The sequence below is a fragment of the Elaeis guineensis genome, unplaced genomic scaffold, assembly GCF_000442705.2.
Source record: "Elaeis guineensis isolate ETL-2024a unplaced genomic scaffold, EG11 Super_Scaffold_1000033, whole genome shotgun sequence".
Lineage (NCBI taxonomy): Eukaryota > Viridiplantae > Streptophyta > Magnoliopsida > Arecales > Arecaceae > Elaeis > Elaeis guineensis.
This window is the reverse complement of record NW_027332424.1, coordinates 9,833,535-9,854,060: the sequence shown is the minus strand read 5'-3', so window position 1 is coordinate 9,854,060 and position 20,526 is coordinate 9,833,535. Positions and strand designations below refer to the sequence as shown.

Here is a 20,526-nt window from a genome sequence, read left to right as displayed (position 1 = left end):
TTCTGTTAACAATCTATTGGGTCATACCCATAGATGTTTCAACCATAGTTCATACTTGGTTGATGTACAGAGAGTTTATTTCGGATTTTATGGTTTCAAGTCATCTGTCAGAGTTTTTACTCATGATAATTTTTGAATAGGTCAAGGAACATCATTCACAATAATGTATGACATATTGTCATTCTTCATGATAAACCCATATTAGAGTGGTACATTACACACTCTGATTGGCCTTCAGAGAGGAGGTATATATCATGGTTGTGCCTCATCAATGGGCATAACTGATTGAGGATCAACTTGTGGACACTCTACAGATTATGATAGGATAGTTTATAGGTCTTGAACTTCTCAAGTTCAATTATCCTCCCATTATCCCTTTCTTAGATATTTTTTTTTTCAAAAAATGGTATACCTACTGACAAAATACTTTTTATCCAATAAGATGGTAGAAGTAGTTTCACCTACTACTCTTAGGATAACCTATAAACTTATACTAATCTGATCTAGTACAAAACTTATATACATCAACTCTTTTCATATAAGCTGGGCAACCTGCCTCTTTTCTTTTTCATATCTCATATGGAGTGCTAGTAACAGATTTTGACAGTATCTAATTCAAAATATATGCAATAATTTTTAGGGCATATCTCCAGAATGAGATAACAAGGTTTGTGAAGCATATTGAGGAACACATCATATCTCATATGGGGTGTCCATCTTTGGGTCAAGGTATTGTTAGCCTTCGAACATCCATATGTACAAGGCCTAATAGCTCGCTTGTCCCTTTTTCATATCTAGTAAATAGGATCTTGGTCATTTTATCCATGAAATAAGATTTACAAGTTCGATTCAAAATTATACATATCAAAGAACTCTTCTTTGTATAACTTATTTATCTTTGACTCACAAAAATGGCCAAGTTGGCAATGCCAGAGATATATGATCATTATATATTTATTTTTTATTCTCATCAATATGAAGAATAACATCATGGAGTGATAGAAATATAAGACCATTATCATAAATCTATAGCCATAAAATTTATCAGAAGGAGAGCAATTTTTGCTCTTTACATTAAATTCAAAATCATGCTATAATAATAAAGGTATTGAAATAATATTTCTGATAAATTTAGACATACAACAACAGTCTACTAGTTTCTAAACCTTGCTAGAAGGTTACATGTATAAATAGGTTCCTTCAGCCTTAGCTAGGGTGGACTATCCATCAGAGACAAGAAAAAAAGGTATGAAGTGACTTCTCTTCAGCGTCCAACAATGCTTTGCATAAGTGAAATCTATATAAGATATCGTATATCCAAAAAATCTAAAGTTGAAGTACTCAATGATAAATTAGTTTATATCATATACAAACCATTAGCAGATGCAACTTTTGCATCTTGCTACCGCTTTACACTTGCAAGACAACTCTTGCAATTTCTTTCCAATGCTCATCATTGCTGTGATAAAAATTGATACCCTTGGTGAAGAAATTCTTTGCCTTTCTTCTCCTAAGAGATGTTAAAGAAAAGATTTGAAAGAGTTAGCAGGATCAAATCCTGGATTAACTCACCATCCATGATATTAACTTAATCTAATTATCAAGTTAATCAGGATATACTTGACAGTTATACTGTCACCCCCATCATATCTCATATACGATTTTTTCTTCTTTATAGTATCATCTTCAATCAAATCAGAATTAAGAGAATAGGAGACTATCTCCTAAGTGAGAACTATTCTTAGGTTCCTCAATTAGTCCATGAACTTCGATCAAAAAGACATCAAATATATCATGTAGTGAGAGTGAAAATGCAGATTAATATATAAGAACGTAAAAAGACTACTCATGATGACATGCACAAATTAGACAAGGTCTTTTATCTAATTGTGTCTCCCATTATTTTAGCGAATTTCACAACTCTCAAATATAAAAAATAAAAAAATCTATCATCAAGTTTTTTAGTAGAATTGAGATCCTAATTCTTCATAAAAAGCCTTGTGGATAGCACAACAAGCTCCTATGAGTTCAAGGGTAAGTAACTCTTTACTAATTGCATCTCATGTAACTCTCAACATAACTTTTATCTCTAAAATACTTATAACCTTATAGATAGCACAACAAACTATAATATTTTAGTTAAGTCATACCTTTCAATCTTATATGGTTATATCTGAATAATACTACCTTTGTGGATAGTACAATAAGACAGTACTATCAAAATATGCCATAAGCATTATTAAGTCAACATCATATCAATCTCTATAGTAAGTCTTGTGAATAGCACAACAAACTCACTACAATTTTTGACATACTCTATTGACTTAGTATGAGCTAAATACCATTAGCATCATTATGCACCTAGACAGTATCACATCAATCCCCATAGCAAGCCTTGTGGATAGCACAATAAGCCTACCATGGTTCTTGACATAATATTGATTTGGCATGAAGAAAGGTATGGGTAATGTTCTTAACACTTTGCCATTATGACATAATATAATTTAAATGAGAGACTTAGATCTCATGCACATCCAAAATATATACAAATACATCATATGTAATTTAATTTAATTCTAACTACCAGCATATAAGAGTATATAAAGAAAATCTAATGGTTATGGACTTTTGAATAAAATACATCCGAGCCACAGGATGGTAAATGGGTCAAACCCTAAGTGCATCATAGATTGAACCATCTCATGATCAATCTTAATGCACCTCTACTCTCCAAACATCTAGCAGTCCAGTCTTCATCTCCATGAAGACTTTCATGAATGCTCGATCTTTATCTAAAAATAAAAAAAAAATTTATCTATTTTTAAATATTTTTTCTATAATTCTACATCAATAAGTAAAAGTCCCAATCAATAGTTGAAAATATACAAAAGAAAGATACAGCTGATAATAATACAATGCATTTAGGGCACTCAGCCCCTATTGCAACTATTGCAGATACATTTATATAATCAGCCAACATAAAAATATTCATGCATACATCCATCACATAGATGTACCATAGTCCATAACCACTCATCATATATTTTATAATAATTACAAAATATGATAACAAACTTCTCATATTATTTTAATTGTAATATCATTCATAAACATGTCAATGAAGATATTTAAATATATGAGTATAGGACCCATTTAGGGTTTCTGATTCGGGTTCAACTCTTGACCCATTTTAAGTCATTCAATTTTTCATCCTTTTGGATTGAGTTGATCAATTCTTAAATTGACCCTAATCCAATTAGGTTATCTATGATTCGGTCAACTATAACTCAAGTCCTAATCAAATTTAGGTTAATGACAATTTGATCAATCTTAATCAAACATAATTTCTAATCAAATTAGAAATATGAATTTCATTTAATCTATAATCATAATTCTAATCACATTAGATCAATGAATTATAGTTAAAATAAATTCATCGACAAAAATCCTAATCCATGCCTTGAAACATCCTTTTTATGATCAAAATTTTTTAGCTCCACACATACCCAGGGCAATAATCATAATGAAAAATTCATAATGAAGAATGCCCAATTACATGGTGGTTGGCCCTTGGAACTTGGGTGAATGCATCGTATGCAAAAATCATAGGTCTTGGCAATGTACATCCAATGTATCATTCCAAGGCTTCGCGCATCACATGCACTGGATTTATAATTTCATAGAAAATCAGATCATAGGATCTAACCTAAACTTGTCTCATAAGTCTAAAGATCATGAAATATCATATCCAAGTTTGATCATGCATTGACAACATTTATCTTTAACAATGGATACATCAAAAACATCAATTACATATCATTCAAAAAATCTGATTTTGACATAATATGAACTAGATCTAATCCATATCACAATAATAACAAGAGATTTGATTGAATCAATCAAGGATAGCTCTAATACCACTGTTGGATTTTGGTGACGTAGTGAAATATAATTTTTAAAAATTTTTATGTATGCAACTATTGAAAATAAGTTTAACAATTAAACAGGACTACCAGAATATAAAACCCTACGAACTCCTTGATGATTATAATCAAACAATTTAAGCATGTATAATAATGAGGGATCAGAAGTCATATACCAAATATGAAGATAAAGATCTGATAATAAAATAATCTCCATAAGACTTCAAAGTAAAAGCCCTCCAATGATGATCTACATAGGATAGATCAAGGTCCTTCCTAATTTGATATAGTGCTACAGCCATCTTTGCAAGTCCACTGCCAATCGTCCTTCTCAAGAATGGGTTGCACCACTGCTTGTATGCCTTTGAAATCTCCACTAGGACTACACTAGAAACCATTACTTATAAGAACTCACCACATAAAAATCAGATTAGATGTTCAACACTTGAATAATCTGAATTTTAGGTCAAGCATCATATGCTTTCTAATTTCCTCTTACCTTCTTTTCTATTTTTCTCTCCTTTTTTTTATCTCTTTTCCAGATTTTTTCTATCTTTTTTCTCTCATTCTCACACCTAATCTCAGCTAGAAATAGGACATCCCAACCTGATGTAGTGCCGCCTTTAAATTGGAAAGAAAGGGGCGCTATCTACTTCCAAGGGATGCCAACTTTTGGCATCTCTCATTCCTCATGCGGTGATTTCAATAAATCACAACAATTAATCAGCATGTGGAGAAGTTTAGGAGTAGAAGGACTCTTCTTTTTCATTGTCCCATAATTTTAGGCATGTAAAAATTAAGAGATAAGGGAGAACAAATAAGTTTGGTGCATTAACATCCCACGCGATGTCCCATAGTTTCCCACAAAGAATAAATTCTCTATATGGAAGTTATTAGGTATGGAAGAGCCTTCATGCAGAAGGACTCCTCTAGTTGTGCACCAACATATCTCCAAGAGCCATCTGATGGTGTGTGCAATAAAGGAACATGTGAAAAATAAAGGAGTTTAAGAGGAGTGGATGAGAAGGATTCTTCCTTCTCATCATTTTTTATTTTGGGCGTCCCATAATTTTTTCATATGGTTTGGCATGGAGGAATTCAAGATAGGTGAAACACTTTCAAAATAAATTAGTTAAGCCATCTCATGTCTTAAGGATTGAACCTAATCTCATTAGGTCAAGGCAACAAGTTAAGGGTTAGCACAAACACCTTTGCATTGAACCCAATTGAGAACTTAGGTTAATTCATGTACTAGCAATTTAATTAACCCATAAAATTTACAATAAATCTAAATAGACTAGATCAAGATCAAATTTCTATTGTGTGTGACCCATTGAGTTTTATATCTAGCCAGCAGTGGACTCAAACTCATGACCTAATCTAATTAGGTCAGCCCAAAAGTATCAATTAATCATAACACCTTCTAATTAATTTTTGAATTAAACCCTTTTAATTTTTGTAAATTTACAAGTCAAGATTAACGTCTAGCAACATGTCATGACTATCCAAAAGATATAAAATTTGATAAAAATATCAAAATTACCCTTCCATGGTGAGTTATTGTGTGATTCAATCCTTCTATCACACAACATCCCAGACAGACCATGGGCATAAAATCATATCAAGCCCAAATACTTATCCATTTATATCTTGATCTAATGATGATGACTCAGTTGATGAATTAGTAGAAAGTTTTTCTACTGTTCATCCCTGCTCTGGTCAGAGACTCTCAGAGTTATCATCCTATGAGATCATATAGGATGTTCTCTCCTCCTACAAGGAGTGACCGATTTCATAGTGACCACTCGCAACCTTCATGCATACTTCATCAAACTTAGAATATCCTACACACATCTTAAAATGGCATGCTAGAGAATAAACTAAAGTAAGAATTTATATCCATAAGGTCCCATGGTGATCTTAGGTCAAAGGATCACTTGCACCACTCATATTGGAGAACCATCTATCGATATACTGTAAGGCTCCATCAGATGATCTTTCTATGGATCACTTCAGTGAATTCATTCTCTAATGAGTACCTATATTGTTATATTAGTATCACTACACAAGTGACTGTGAGATCAATCATCCTCTCCATCAAGCATACATAAGATGTACCAGTCTTACCGACATCATCAATCTCCAACTCAATGATCCAATGATTGAAAATATTTTAGATCGGAGCTATTAAGATTTTAGATCTCACTGGCATGATCTTATCATAGTTCTAAAATCATTATCCTAATCTACGAAATTTATCATAATCATAAAATATGATGCAGTAAATGATAAAACACAATACCTCATAAATAAAATAACCAATGTCATGCAAATGTGTAGGAGGATAACACAAGAAAGTTTCTATCGCATCACACATGCGATTGGCTTGTAGGACACTATTCTTTCATAGGTCACTAGTTGATTCGTGCTAACCCATGCCATCAAGATTAATCAGTGTGACTGATTTAGGTGTCTTTAGACCAACTTGTGTCTAGTTTTCTATATGACTTAGTGAAGTTGGTAGGAGGATTTACAACTTGCAGATCAACTTCTTCTCTTATTTTCAGGTTAATAAAATTAAATTTTCTAAATTATTAGATCCATTAAATGATACAGTTATGGTGATAACTTGTTCATGGCCTCCCATTAAGGTGCATAATAATTAGTCCAATGTTCTAAATTAGCATTGGAGGCACCACACGCCTGACGTCTATTAGACATTGAAATTATCATTCATCATATGATCATCTTATTGTACCTTCAGATCAATGCTCAGATTGATTAAGCCACACTCAGGCTTGAACATCTGTTTGTTAGATGTACTTGGTGTTGTCATGTTAATGGTTGGACCTAATCAAAATTTTCAGTGGATGCACCACATGCTCGCTAAAGGGATGCCTAGGGCAAAACTTAATTACTAAAAGTTGTTAGGAGAAATAATTAGTTATGAACTTACTTATGGATGCACTAGGATTGACCGAGTCACATTTGGACCCAAATACAATCTATATGGATTCTAGTACCCACTAAGGAATTAATATAATTTTTTGAGTTGGAGGTAGAGGCTACCAACTCGTACAAAATAGTGAGAGAATCTTTAGACTAAAGTTCATATCTTTGAGATTAAAAAGTAATTCATATACTAATAGGCTTATATTTTTTTTTTAACTATGGTCAACAAACTATCCCTCCTTACGTTGTTGGACAGTGACAAGCTCATCGAACCCAACTTCGATAGCTGGTATCGAAAGTTGAAGATCATCTTGGAGCATGAAAAGATTCTATATGTCCTTACGGATGAGGCACCTGAAGAATTTAATCTATATAAAATTAAGAATAATAGTATAAGTAGACTACTCATGTTTGACATGTATAACTAGATGAGGTCTTTTATTTTAGTTATTTCTCTCACGATTTTATCATATACCATAGCTCTCTCTATGGTAGATGAGAAAATCCTAAACTAGTTTTTTAATGGGGTTAAGATCCTAATCTCTTAATAAAGTTTTATGGATATCACAACAAATCTCAATGAGTTCAAAGGTAGAAAAATCTATCTAATTGCATCTTATGCAATTCTCAACATAATCCTGTTGGATGTATACCCTAGAAGTCAATCTTGACTGATGCATATTATATTTTTAGGATATATTTTTATCATTTATGAGTATTTATATTATCATTAATATTTTATGTGTTTATGAATCATTCAAGAGATTAACAAGATGATGATACATATTCTCAAAGAGTTGAAAATTTGAGATATGTGTTATTGATAGTTAATTCCTAAATTGCTCCTGGTCATAGGATCATCATGGAGATGGTGATTGATCCAGATAAATTAGTGCACATATCGCTTTCTTCGGATAAATGGATCTCAAGTCTGTGGTGTAGTGACACTAGAGCGAGAGTGCAGATGGTTGTTAGAGAACAACTAGCACAGAAAGTAACCAACATGAGAAGTCACATGGATATCTGCTCACTCGTTAGTGACTTTCTCGATATTGCAGTTGTATGATTGATCTTTTGACCTGTGATATTACAACTACTCGTAATGAAGCTACTGGAGTTTGACTATACATAATATGGGTCTCAGTAAGCTCTTGTAGTGGATGTTGACGATAGTTGGTCCACTGTAGAAGTAAGGTATACACTTAAATAGGATCTATCGATCCTAGTAGAAGCGAATAGTCCTATGAGATTTATGAAGCTGAGTCTTTAAGTCGATGGCCATAGTAGTATGATTAATGAAAAAGAGTTTACATGAGAATCACATATGAACTCGAGCTAATTGAACCTATCACATGACCAATGATAAGGTTTGATGATTTATCTATGACCTGTCATCTAGTCGGGACTCACGATAGAGGGACTGCATCATACGTTAACTGTACTTAAAGGTTCATTACCTTTTATTTTGCTAGATTGCTACTACATACTACTAGGTGTCACTGATGGATTGTGAGATCTATGAGTATCATCTTGATGATCGATGATCCTTAATGGGTAGAGTTGGAACAGTTCTAACCCATTGAAAAGAGTTTCAATGATATTGTAATAGGGATCATAATATATCTCACTATCAGACAGAATAGAACCTATGAGGTCACACATAAAGAGACTTTTGACTAATCAGATAGTTGAATTATAATTATGAATCATGATAAGATTTGATTATCAATTTGATTAATAATTGATCTAATGCAAAAGTTGCATAAAGTAACTCGCTAAAGAGTTAGTGAGTTATAGAAAGATTTATTAGCAATTGAATTGCTAAGTAGCTCAATTTGATTGAGCTATAGGGCTTGCATCAAGTCTAATTAAATTAGATTTAATTTGACTTGATATGGGTTTAATTTGATCAAACCTAATTGGGTTATGAGATAACCAAATTGTATGAGAAAATGATTCTTAATTGAATTAGAATTTAAGTTTGACTCAATTTTTTATTAGACTAGGATCTAAATAAAAAATATTTAAATTTCTATTTAGACTAAAAATTTTTATTTTTATAGGTGCATCAAATACTAATTAGATTAGGATTAAATTGAGTTTGACTCAAGCACCAAGAGAGAGTCCAAAAGGACTAGAACTCCTTCTATAATTAGGTGACATCTAATCTAAATATTTTGGGCTCCAAATTAAATTTAAATTTTTATTTATTTGGGTCTAATTAATTTTTAATATGATTAAGATTGATTGGAGTTTAAATTGGTTTAAATCAGCCACCTAAAGAAGAGTCTTAAGTGGATTAAACTCCTCCCTCCATGTGCCTTGAACCAGCCCCACATCAATCATATTTTGTGCGCCAAAAGAAGCCCACGTCCAACCAATTTTTTGATGCCATCCTTGCTCCCTTTTTAGCATGTAAGAAGAACTCCTAAAATCTTTATTTTTCTATGAGAAACCTAGGCACAAATCTGATGTGTGTTGGGCGGCATAAAATCAAGAGTCCATGGATGTTTGGACTCTAATCTTCTAACCAAATTCAAACTCCCTTTAGCCTATTTAAACGTGGGATATATGGGATGGTAAGGGGATTGAGAAGAGATCAGATTAATGCCCAAAAAAGAGTTGTTTTGTGTGTGAGAAAAATCAAGGGGAGAAGGGCACGGTGAAGAGGTCCAAGGTGTGAGGTATGTGACTCCATATCCCTTCTTTCTTACAACAACCAAAGGTTGGTTGTTAGAACAATTTCCTCCCTATCTTTTATCCATATTTGGACATAGGTGTCTCCTCTCCTCTTTGTCCAAAAGTTGAATAAAAATTCTTACATCTATATTGTAGAGATTTGGGGTATGGATTTTAGGAAGAAAAGAGAAGAAAGGGTTCTTCTCATGATCTCTAGAATAGAGATCAACATCCTCCTACTTGTTTTTCTCTAAGATTGTCTTGAGAGAAAAGAAGATTTTTAACCATGAAGATACGATCTCTGTAAGGGAGCTAGCATCCTGGTGAGATCAAAAAGCTTCTGATCATATCAGAGTCTCGTGTGGATATCCATAGAGATCAGATACTTATGCGGCTACAAGGGACCTTAGGAAGACATCCATGATCATCAGTTCGTGGTTAAGATCGATCCATACCAAGGTATATTCTCAATTTATTTTTTTTATTTGATTTTTATATCTGAATCTTATCTCACATATGATGATTCTATTTATGGTTTTAAGATTTGATCTTATGCATGCTTAGATTAAATTAGATTTAATATGAAAAATTTTAAATTTTCATTGCATACTATTTTTGAAAAATTTTGCATGCATGAAATCATGAAACTCTAATAGTGGTATCAGAGCCATATCATATGCATGAGATTAAGATTTAAATTTAAAATCTATAGAGAAAAATTTTAGATCTGAAAGTTTTTAATATTATTCTGACATAAGGTTGTCATAGCATTACTTGTTATGCTGAATTGTTATCCTAGAATGATATTAAAATTTTTAATTAAATAAAATTTTAGATCTAATTTTTTCAACATATATATAATATATATTTTATTGTTTAGATCTAAAAAGAGTTTCGAGATCTATTTTGATTCGTATATATGATATATGAAAGCATGTTTAGGACTAAAATTTATTTTCATGATCTGAACTTATTCATTTACATGATATATGTATGTATGTATGATCTAAAAATTATTCAAGATCTAAACATACTTTTTATGCAAAGAATTTAAATCTAAAAATTTAGATTTAAGATCCAAAATTAGTGTTTATGCATGAAAGATTGGTCATGGGTAGACAAATTAGGTCATATAATTAGATTACATGTAGGGTTTCTGATTTGATCATATTGGGTCTAAATCAATTTAGTGATTGATCAAATCGAGTCAAGTGTTGATTAAGATATGATTAATAGAGCTTAAGATCATACAATTATTGATGATCGAATTGATTGATACCCATATATAGAATCGATTAACCTAAGAACCTAATTCAGCTCTATGGCTCGAATTTGATTCACTAATCCAACCTATTTGGATCAATTATCCAATTAGTATCTAAGATAAATAATTGAAAGGTGGTTATTTAATTGGTTCAGTTCACTGACCTAATTAATTTATTGATGTCTAAGGAAAGCAATGGAGGGACTCCCACCAATCTCTACTTACCTGATCAATTTGGAAGATTGAGTCTCAAATATGGTTGGTTGGTAATTTGATTTAGCCCATACCAATTAAATCAGTCATGTGATGACTAATTAGATGAGATCTAAACCAAATCTCTCCATAAATATTAAGTCCAATCATTTTCTACCACTGTAGATGTGTGAGTGTGCTACCGGTGTTGATAGTTTTTGGTTGATCACAGTGGTTCAATTGCATCGAAAACATGCAACCACCCTATTAGCAAAGAGTTACTTTACAATAAAGATAGGATTGGGCCCAATAACTATTAGGTGAGGGACCTAATGATGGCTTTGCACCTGCTTGTGAACGGTGGGTCTCACTTAACTAAGAAGTGTGGGCAATAACTGTTAGGTGAGCCCACATGACTCAGAGACTAAGTTGCTGCAATATGCTTAGAGAAGCATCTAGACAAAGAGTTATCCACGCATCGATATTCATTTGCGTTACCAATAACTATTAGTTGAGGTGTGCAGGGTTTCAGAGTGGGCATGCTCAGCGAAAGCATAATAGACTTCAAAATTTAAATTAAAAAATTTTAAATATTAAACCCATAAACTAGCATCTCCTTGATGTTTAACAACTATATATAACATATATTCAAAAATTAAATTTAAGCTATAGAAGACTACCTGTAATGCTTAATCCAAAATCCAGCAGAACCTCGGCTTCCAAATGTTCGCCCTCCAATGGTGATCCACACAGGGCTATGATTAGGACACCAACTCCTTGAGATGATTTTTCCTCCAAAATTTTCACTCTGAAAATTTTCTTGCATACCAAGACCTCAAGACCATCTTCCTCTTCTCCTAGCCTTCCTATCCCTACCTTTCTTCTCTCCTTGTCTTCTTTAATTCTCTTCCTAGACTCTTGTCCTAAAATCAGACTTGTCCTTACTATTTTTGGATTTGTCCTAATAAGAGAAGGAAGGGACTAATTGGACAATAGAGAGAGGATGTTAGAAAGAAAGGAGAAATTAAAAATCTGAATGAATCTAATCTCCCAATGCACCCCCTTTAAATACTTAGCAATGGGTTGCCTTCGGGAATGATTCGCACCCCCTCCCCATGCAATCTCGCACTCCAAAAAATTTCTCACACCCTCAGCCAATTTTTCACACCTATCAAGAGTCTCATGACATATGGCAAGCATCTGAAAAAAATTTGAGAGATGCTTCGTGCAAAAGGACTCTTCAGAATATTTTTCTCAATCTTTCTCCGATACATCATGCAGCTTTCCATGGCATAATTTTCCTCCACCACCCATCAATGACTTTTGTCCATCCAAAAGACCAAAATGAAGGCACTAACTTGATGATGGCATGAAAAAAATATGAAATTAAAATGTGGCATGACACTTGGGTTAGAGTCCTTCATAAGTTGGACTCTTGGTCAGGTTGCATAGATCAGATTAGCAGGATTTCCAAATTCAGTGAATTTCCACAATTAAATCAGAAGGTATTTTAATTTTAGAAAAATTATTTGCAATCAAAATCAAGATGAATCACCAAAAAATTTATTTCATCATGGTGTTGGGAAATGTGTCCCAAAAAGCCAATCGTCAAGCTGTTGACGGTTGAGCAACCAAGTATTGTAATTGATTTGTTAATAAATAAAATATATTTGGTATTTTCATCATAAGCTTTCATCTTCTAATGAACTCCATTATTATGATGAAGTTCTTAGGACTATTTAGATTCGATAAAGAGAGGATTTATCGATTAGTCCTTAAAACAGTTCACGACCAAATGATAGGCTGTTAATAAGAACGACAGCTTCTATCGAGCATAGGTCGCTGTAGGCCATATGGGTTGGTTGTCCTCTTAACCAAAGAGTATGGAGACACTGGTATGGCATACAGGTGAGATGTACTGGTACATCATCATTGAACGTGATCAACTCCAGAGTATTCTGCTGTCGAGAATGTCTCTGATGGGATATAGGTATAAGTGTCCCTTAGACTTGAGATCGCCTCAGTGACTTGCAAGCAACTTACTGTGCTTTGGTACTGGACTAACTGAATTTCTAATTCAGAGATGGAAGGCTTCTAAGCACAGTCAAGTACTGGTGAAGTCAGAGTGTGATCGAGATGGGATTGACCACTTCATGAGTTGGAGAAGAATGAGTCGCTGTATTTCAATTTAGCAAAACCTTGGCCAGGGTAATCCATCAGATGGATTTGATATTTTGAAATACAATATGGACAACCTGATCAGAGTTGTCAGTAGAACTCTGGGATGTCCTATGATCATTTTGGTCAAGGGGGCGAATTATATGAAAACTATATCCGCATGGGTTCTAAGGATGTTGTTCTACACATTCGACCTATCCGATCGTCGGGTACCATTGCTAGATGGTCACTTCGATTGGTATAGAAATTTATTCCTGTATTATCGGCTTAGGTTCAGACATATGTGGTCACACACATTAGAGTTCATGATCTGATCGGATGGTTGATCAACGATTAAGAATCGTTCTAGGGTTAAATGATCAATACGATTGACATTTAACCCAGTGCAAGTGTTGCAGGAGGATCGATTAGCAATTCGATTGCTAATTGGTGTAATTTGATTAAGCCAATGGGCTAAGATTAAGTCTAATTAAATATGATTTAATTAGATTTAGTTTGGGCTTGATTGGATCAAGTCCAATTGGTTTATTGGATAAGCCAAGTGCAAGAAAAAACTAGTCCTAGTTCAACTAGGACTTGGGTCAATCTAATTTCTAATTTGATTAGAAAATTAAATCAGATTTAAATCTAATTTAATCTGATTAAATTAGATTCTTAATTGGGTTAAGACCGATTTTAATTAGATTGATCTAATTTTGATTTGATTTGGTTTGAGAAACTAAATTAAAACAAGTCATAAGATAGAATCCTAGTAAGACTAGGATTCCACCTTGCACCACATAAGCCTTCCCCACGCCCTCTCTCTCATTCAATGCCAATCTCCTCTTATTTTGTGTAACAAAAGCCCTCTCCCAGGTCTCTCCCATGTTCACAAAAGGTCTCCTCTCTTCTTTCTTACATGGAAGGTGGTTTGGATCAAATCAAAAAGGAATAAGTTTGGATTTCGAATTCTATGAGATAGAGTTTTAGAAATCCAAATCTCTTTCAATTTTGCACCAAATTTATCCAAATTTTTTTTGGAATTTTCATGGATTTTATGGTAAATATTGTGCACCCTTTTCTGATAATCCATGCATGAAAATAAGGAGGAGGTGCTCAAGAGTTGGGCGCCCCTTAACTTGCCATGTTTGGATAAGCATTGACTAGGTATTTGACCTAGACAAGGACTCTATCATATCTCTCTATATAAAATGAGTTTCTTTATAAAATTTTTGAAGAAGATAGAGATTTGAGAGCCCTTTTGGTCATCTAAAAATTAGAGAGAAAGACCTTTGGGTCATGGAGATATAAAAGACACAAGTTAGGGTGTCTAGAGAGAGAAACGAGAAGAAGAAGAGGGTCTTCTTCTAGGGTTGTTTGTTTTCATATCTTTCCTCCCTCCATCTTGAGTTTCCTGAGAGAATCTCAGATCTGAAACTCCTTCTTCTACTTTTCATCTTTGGAAGAGTCCAAATCAAGAAGAAGGAGGTATCTGATCAACCATCAAAGAAGGATCAGCGCAGTACTAGCATACTGTGCTGATTTCCTGAAGCAGGACTTCTGATCGAGATTCGTGGGCTCGTGTGGATGACTCCTAGAGGTCGGATGCATGTGCGGCTTGCAACATCATCCTCAAGCCTGGATCAGCAAGGTTAGAATGTCTAACTTGCAAGGTAATAGATATGATCTATTGTTTAATACATACATTAGATGTAGTATAGAAACATGTTGATATGATCAACATGTAGTTCATGCTATATTTATATATTTTAATTTTTAATTTAATTCTATGTAATAATCATGTAATAGAATCTTAGATCTAAAAATTTTTTGATTTTAAAAAATAATTTTGATTTATTTTAATCTTTCGCTGTATGATCTTGAAAAAGTTTCAAGATCTAACCCTAAAACTCTAGATCTGGTTTCTACAATTGGTATCAGAGCCTAGGTTCTTTATTACATGATTATTTATACATGCTTAGATTATTTCTTAGATTAAATATAATTTATAATCTGATTATTAAATCTAAAATTAAAATTTTAAATCAATCACGAACTGCAAGGTTGTCCTGCTGTAAGGTTTACCCCTTACAGTGCAAAGGTTCTCCTAGTTTGTGTACATCTATCTTTAATCATAAATTTGTTAGATATGATCTAGATTAAATTTATGATTTATTAGATTTAAAAGATGTTTAAATCTGAAATAAAATCTCTTTGTTAATAATTTTTGTGCAAAGAAATTATTTAAAGTTGAAACTGTTTTAATTACATGAACCTGTTTAGATTAGATCTAAAGTAGTTTCATATTTATTTCACTTGTATCTTGATTATGAATCATACATGCAATATGGTTGGTAGAATTATATTATAAAATTATTTTACAAATATAAAAATTATTTTTTGAAAAGCCGAACCCAACCCTCAGCCTAAAACTTAATTAAGAATTAAGAAGTTGTTTGATTAGGTTCTAAGATTGTGAATTGAAGAACCTAAGATACAAACCATAACACATTGGGTTAATGGGTTAGTGGGAATTAGGTCTATTAATTGGGTTAGACCTATGGTTAGATTGAAGATGGACTTAATTAGAGAATTGACTAAATCTAATTAATTATTGTCTTAGATTAGGTCAAGGATTCTCTAGATCAATTACAATAGTTGTAGTTGGTCAAGTCCATGTCTTTAACAAGAACCAAATGGACTTGATTCTTGGTTAAGCGATCTAGCATGAACTATTAGGTTGATCTAATTGAAACTAATTAAACCAGTTGGTGTCTAAGGTAAACCAGACCGGTGGTTTTTAATTGGGAGCCTGCTTATCTGGCCATTTCTGATGGTGTCTAAGGCAAGCTTTGGCAGACCCTCCCACTGATCGAACTTACCTGGCCTCTTGATGAAATTATGTTTTTGATCGGATCACTTGACTATTCGAGCTGAACCACGTCAGCTAGGTAAATCAGTGTGACTGATTTAGGTACTCCTAGACCAGCCTTTTTAATGGTCTCCCTTAAGCTGACTTGGTGAAGCCAGTGGGAGGATCATGATAAGCTGGTTCATCTGACCTCATCCTCTATATTATTTAAATCCTTTAAAATTATTAGATCCTTAAAATGATAAAGTTATGGAGATAACTGAGTCATAGCCTCCCATTAAGGTGTTTGATAATGAGTCCATCAACTCAATAATCATTGCAGACCTAAAGGCCTGGTGCTTGTTGACTAATGGAATTATCATTCATCATATGACGACTTGGAAGTGTCTCTCTAATGGTGGTTAGGTGAGCCAACCAAAGTTGAGCTTAATCATTCGTTAGTTAGATACACCAAGTATGATCATGTTAATGGTTGGACCTAATCGGATCCTTACAGTGGAGGCCAAAGCCTACTGATTAGGTTTCTGGGGCAAAATTAAAATTACTAAAAATTATTTAGAGAAATAATTAGTTATGAACCTACCCTTAGATGTACATGGGTTGGCCAACCAAAGTTGGTCTTATGTGCAGTCTAAGTGGATTCTAGTACCCACTAAGGAATTAGGGTAATTCCTCGAATTGGAGGTAGAGGCTACCAATTCGAATAAAATAGTGTGAGAAACCTTTTGATTAAAGTCCAAATCTTTAGGTTTAATGAATCAATTACTAATTAGGTTATGGTTCTCCTTTGTGCAAATATGGCCACTTCCCTATCACTCCGATCATTGTTGGACAATGATAAGTTGGTGGGACCCAACTTCAGTAGCTGGTACCGAAAGTTGAAGATAGTCCTGGAGCATGAACAGATCCTATATGTGATAATGGATCTTGCACTTGAGGAGCCAGCTGCCAATGCACGTGGAATAGTCAGAGACACTTACCAGAAGTGGCTCAGTGATTGGACCACGGTGCGCTGTATCATGCTGGCTGCCATGAGCGACGAGTTCAGTCGTAGATTCGAGACGGCTAAGCCAAAGGACATGCTTCAAGTGTTGGAGGATGCCTTTGGCATACCCGATGACGTGGAGAGGCACAAGACTAGTTGTGCCATCTTCAATGCCAAAATACGGGATGGTGCCTCTGTCACTGATCATGTATTGTACATGATCGAGCTGATGGAATGATTGAGCAAGCTTGACTTTCCCTTGCATGAGCAGCTTGGGAAAGATGCAATACTGAACTCGCTGCCCAAGTCTTATCTCCCATTCCTCACTCATTATAGAATGACAAAGCCTGAAGTAAACTACCATGGATTACTGGGGTTGCTTCAGAACTTTGAGAAAGATCACCAACTCCATAAGGAGTCAGTGAACTTAGTGGGAGGATCGTCTTCTGGTTCTCGACCCTTTAAGAAAGGGAAGAAGAACAAGAAGAAGAAAGTGAAGAAGGTGCATGTTCAGGCTGGGACATCAGTGCAGGGCCAGACCAGAAAGATCAAGCCCGATAAGAGTCTATTCTACTGGCAAGCACCCTAGATTAGATAGTGTGTCAGATATCTACTTATGGCACTGTAGGCTAGATCATATAAACAAGAATAGAATAAACAGGTTGACTCAAGAGGGAATTCTCGAAGTCAGTGATTGTGAATCACTTTCAACCTGTGAATTCTGTCTTCTTGATAAAATGACCAAGTCACCTTTTACTGAAAAAGGTGAGAGAGCTACTGAGCTCTTGGGCCTAGTACATACTGATGTATGCGGGCCCATGAGCACCAGTGCTAGAGGTGGATATTTCTACTTCATAAATTTCATGGATGACCTATCCCGATATGGATATGTCTATCTGATGAAACATAAGTCAGATTCATTTGAAATGTTCAAATGATTCCGAAGTGAAGTAGAAAAACAAACTGGAAAGAGTATTAAAACTCTTCGATCTAATCGAGGAGGAGAATACCTTTCTAGTGAATTTCTCACATATCTAGGAGAGAATGAGATTCTCTCTCAATGGACTCCTCTAGGAACACCACAGCATAATGGTGTGTCTGAAAGGAGGAATCGGACTCTGTTAGACATGGTCCGATCCATGATGGGTTTTTGCTAGCTTGCCGATATCCTTTTGGGGATATGCACTCGAATCGACCTATTATCTGTTAAATAGGGTTCCAAGTAAGTCTGTAATTAAGACTCCATATGAGATATGGATGGGACGTAAGCCAGCACTTTCACACCTTAGGGTCTGGGGGTGCCCGGCCTATGTCAAACGATTAGTCATAGACAAACTTGGACCTAGGTCTGACAAATGCTCATTCATAGGGTACCCCAAAGAGACAAAAGGATATTTTTTCTACCATGCTGATGAACAAAAGGTGTTCGTCAGTCTTAAGGCAATCTTTTTAGAAAAGGAGTTCCTTAGTGAAGGAACCGTTGCTTCTAAGGTTGAACTTGATGAAGTTCAACAGGTAAAAGGACCGACACCAATAGCTGAACCTGAGTCGGATATGATTAGATCAGATCTGGAGCCCAATGTACCTGCTCCATTAAGGCGATCCGATAGAGTACCACATCAGCCGGACAGATACTATGGTTTTCTTGGTCCAGGACGGTGATCCCATCGAACTTGATGAGAATAATGAGGATCCGATCACCTATATGGATGCAATGCAGAGATCTGATTTCGAGAAATGGCTTGAAGCCATAAAATCCAAAATGGAGTCCATGAAGGTCAATGATGTATGGACATTGGTTGACCCACCTGAAGGGGTTAAACCCATTGGGTGTAAATGGGTCTTCAAAAGGAAGAGGGGCGCAGACGGAAAGGTGAAGACCTATAAAGCCCGTCTGGTCGCCAAGGGGTATCATCAACGTTATGGTATTGACTATGACAAGATATTTTCTCCTGTGGCAATGCTCAAATCCATTCGGATAATGCTTGCAATAGCTGCCCATCTGAATTATGAGATCTGGCAGATGGATGTAAAGACAGCTTTCCTGAATGGAGAGCTGACCGAAGAGGTGTATATGATACAACCTGAGGGTTTACATCCACAGATGAGTCCAAGATGTGCAAGCTTCAGAGATCCATTTATGGATTGAAGCAAGCTTCTCGGAGTTGGAACATGCATTTTGATAAGGTGATCAAAACATATGGCTTCATTAAGAATGGAGAAGAGCCCTGCATCTATAAATGGGCAAATGATCCAGTTGTGGTATTCTTTGTCTTACACGTGGATGACATTCTCTTAATCGGGAATGACATCCCCACACTACAGGGAATAAAAATTTGGTTGTCATCACAGTTCTCTATGAAGGACTTGGGTGAAGCATCCTACATCCTAGGGATGAAGATCTATAGGGATAGATCTAAAAGGATGCTTGGGTTATCTCAGTCCATGTACATAGACACTGTGCTGAAGAGGTTCAGCATGGAGAATTCCAAGAAGGGCTATCTACCGATAGGCCAAGGAATTTCTCTCTCTAAGAAGGATTGTCCGACAACTCCTGAAGAGAGAGAGCGTATGAGTAGAGTCCCATATGCTTCAGTCGTGGGATCTATCATGTACGCCATGACATGTACAAGACCAGATGTGGCATACTCACTAGGAGTAGTGAGTAGATACCAATCTGATCCTGGAGAAAATTACTGAAAAGTGGTTAAAGCCATCCTTAAGTATTTGAAAAATACTAAGGACCAATGGTTGGTTTATGGTGAGTCAGATCTGAAACTTGTGAGGTTCACAGACTCTAGCTTCCAATCTGACCATGATGACAGCAGGAGCGTGTCGGGTTATATCTTTACTCTGAATGGTGGAGCCATCTGCTGGAAGAGTTCCAAGCAACATACTGTGGCGGACTCTGTTTGTGAAGCGGAGTACATCGTAGCATCAAATACCGTGAAGGAAGCTGTGTGGCTGAGGAAATTCATCAACGAGCTCGGAGTAGCACCCTCCCTCGATGGTCCGATCCTGCTCTACTGCAACAGCACTGGTGCCATAGCTCAAGCGAAGGAACCCAAAGTACATCAGCAGACGAAGCACATCTTGCACCGCTTCCATCTGGTCCGAGAGATCATGGATCGAGGTGAAATCAACCTTCAGAAGATCGACGGAAAGGAGAACCTGGCCAACCCCTTCACTAAAGCCCTGGCGATAAAGGAGTTCAACAACCACAAGTCGAAGATGGGTATTAGATACTGTGCCGAGTGGCTTTAGGACAAGTGGGAGTTGTTGGAAAATGTGTCCCAAAAGCCAATCATCAAGCTGTTGACGGTTGAGCAACCAAGTATTGTAATTGATTTGTTAATAAATAAAATATATTTGGTATTTTCATCATAAGCTTTCATCTTCTAATGAACTCCATTGTTATGATAAAGTCTTTAGGACTATTTAGATTCGATAAAGAGAGGATTTATCGATTAGTCCTTAAAATAGTTCATGACCAAATGATAGG

At 35.2% G+C, this 20,526-nt stretch overlaps 1 long non-coding RNA gene across 1 annotated transcript; it reads left to right on the top strand.

The window, feature by feature from the left end:
• The first annotated feature begins 9,479 nt into the window (after positions 1-9,479).
• On the top strand, positions 9,480-12,788 carry LOC140854524 (uncharacterized). Its single transcript, XR_012137734.1, has 3 exons — positions 9,480-9,559; positions 9,711-10,013; positions 11,007-12,788. It is a non-coding gene; the product is annotated as an uncharacterized lncRNA (long non-coding RNA).
• The last annotated feature ends 7,738 nt before the right edge of the window (positions 12,789-20,526 follow it).